Genomic DNA, 2,500 nt, shown 5'->3' with positions numbered 1-2,500 from the left:
CGCCTTCTTTATTGTGAGTGTATATGTTATCCAGAAAGGTGTCTAAGAGAGCTTGAGTTGATGCATTGCTAATTGTTTTCTGGTATTTTTCCGTGTCGTTTTTGGCCCATCTGTACGATTTTTTGGTGTTGTACAGTTTACTGGGTTGTGTTTCTATGTTGTTTGTTTCTGTCTTTTTGAGAAACATAGTAATTTGACTGTGATCTGACAGTGTTGTTTGTGGTTTGACTGTGAATGCTCTGAAAGAGGATGGGTCCAAGTCTGTAATCATATAGTCTACTGTGCTGCAGCCAAGAGGTGAGCAGTAGGTCGATCTTCCTAGGAGGTCTCCTATGAACCTGCCATTGACAATGTACAGACCCAGGTTTCGACAGAGCTGTAGTAGCTGTTTACCGTTGGTATTTGACTGCTTGTCGCAGTTATGCCTGTATGGAAGGGAAGGGATGTCAAAGTGGTTATTCCCGAATACGTAATTGTTTCCCTGATTATTGGTGAAGTCTGGTTCTTCGCCCGTTCTTGAATTGAGGTCCCCACAGATCAACACGTTCCCCTGGGCCTGGTATTGGATAATTTCCCCCTCCATGTTGGAGAAGGTGTCCTCTTTGTAGTACGGGGAATCGATTGGAGGGATATAAAGTGCGCAAATGTAAACATCTTGGGTGTTTGAGATAATCTCCCTCTCAAGTTTGAGCCACATATGGTTTTCGCCCTTTTTTATAAAATTGATGTAATTCTTAAGTTCTGTTTTAAACCAGATCAGTATGCCTCCGGAGTCTCTGCCTTGGGTTACACTTGGTAATTTATTGGAGGGGACCACTAGCTCAGTGTACCCTTGGGGACAGCCGGTGTGTCCTTTTCCTTTATACCAAGTTTCCTGTAAAATGATAATATCTAGATCTTTAGTTTCCTCTATGAACTCTGGGGTCCTACTCTTCACTTCTCGCAGTGAAGAGCGTAGACCTTGGATATTCCAGGTCGAAATATATAAGGATTTCATGTTAAGTTTTATCTTTTTCTATGATAGGTTAAAGAGTGGTACATGTTTGTCGTGTCTAAGTGTGGGGAAAAAAAAGATCACCCCAGTTGTCTACAAAAGTTAATACAATTTGGTTACAGTTCTTTCTATTAATTAGTCCTTGATCCATAAGGCGGAAGTAGATGCTGCTGCACATCTGCTTATTGTCTCTTAATGGATTGTTTCTGTCTGAGGTATTGCGTACGTCCTGTGCATCTCTCCCTCTGTCTGGCTGGTAGCGGTCCTATTCCCCTGTGGGACAGGAGTGGTGCAGGTCTGATAATGTTGTTTTGCATGGGGATCCTCTCCGGTCTCGGTTGGTGTGGTGGTGGTCTTTGTAGTGTTCCTGATATGTACCCCGCTGATCTCTGGTGGTCGGGGGGGGGTCCTCTTGGAGTCTGGGTATGGACCCGGTTAAAAGCGACGTCCTTCAGGGCTTTAGCAAAGATCGATATTTTTTGCCTTTGGATGTGGACGTGGTCGTAAAGACATTCTTCATCGAGGGTGGGGTGTTGGGCCAGGTGTACGTTGTGGTTTGATTCGCATTCTGTTGCTATGCTGGCATTTATCTCATGAATTGTGTTGTTGTTGAAGTCTGTTCTCGGCAATATTGTGGAAACAGTGATTCTAGTGTTTGGAAATGTACTGCTTGCCTTCCTAATCATTGCTCTGAGCGATGTTGCTACCTCTTTCTGTTTGGCCTTTAGGTCATTTGTGCCCGTGTGTATTATTATGTGTTGGGGGGAGCCTAATCTGGCTTTGGTCAGCCATCCCATGGCTCTGTCTGTTGTTGGGCACCAAATCTTTTCTACTTTACTTCTAGGGAAGAGCTTTTTCTCCCATAGAAATTTCCCATTTGAGTCTATGAGTATTACGACGTCAGCCTTGTTTGTGTTTACTGTCTGGTGGCTTTCGCCTGGACTCATAGTGTGTGTGCTGGGCTGGGGTGTCTGGTGTGTGCGTATCTCTTGTGAGCGGCTCGCTTGTGGTTCCATGGTGGTGGGGGAAGATTGCGAGTCAGCATGCTGGTCGGTCTGTGTGGCACCCCTTGTATTGTGTGTCTGTTGCTTTTGTTCCGTGTGGGAGTGCAGCCGTTCCGTCCGGCTCTGTCTTGTCTTATCTCTAGTCTCTGGTTGCTGGTCTAATGGTGTTTTCTCTCCTCTATGGCTCTCTTCTTTTTCCTGCAGCTCTTTCACCTGATTCTTAAGTAGATTCACCTGGTTATCAAGTCTATTCAGCTCTATCTTATGTCTCTCCATCTCCTGCTTTTGTTTGTCATTCAATTTGAGGACCTCCTCTCTAAGTTTAACCATCTCTATCTCTAATTGATAAAATCTATCTTTTGGTTGTATCTGGCTGTGTGATCCCGGGGTATGTGTCTGGTCGGCCCTGGAAGGCTCACTCACTTCCTGGCTAAGCTGGTCGGCCCTGGAAGGCTCACTCACTTCCTGGCTATGCTGCTCTTCTCTTGGTGGGCTGGGAATG

This window comes from Somniosus microcephalus, chromosome 4 (assembly GCF_052327205.1).
Source record: "Somniosus microcephalus isolate GS21.2 chromosome 4, FLI_Smic_1.0, whole genome shotgun sequence".
In the NCBI taxonomy this organism is placed as follows: Eukaryota; Metazoa; Chordata; class Chondrichthyes; order Squaliformes; family Somniosidae; genus Somniosus; species Somniosus microcephalus.
This window is presented reverse-complemented; position numbering follows the sequence as displayed.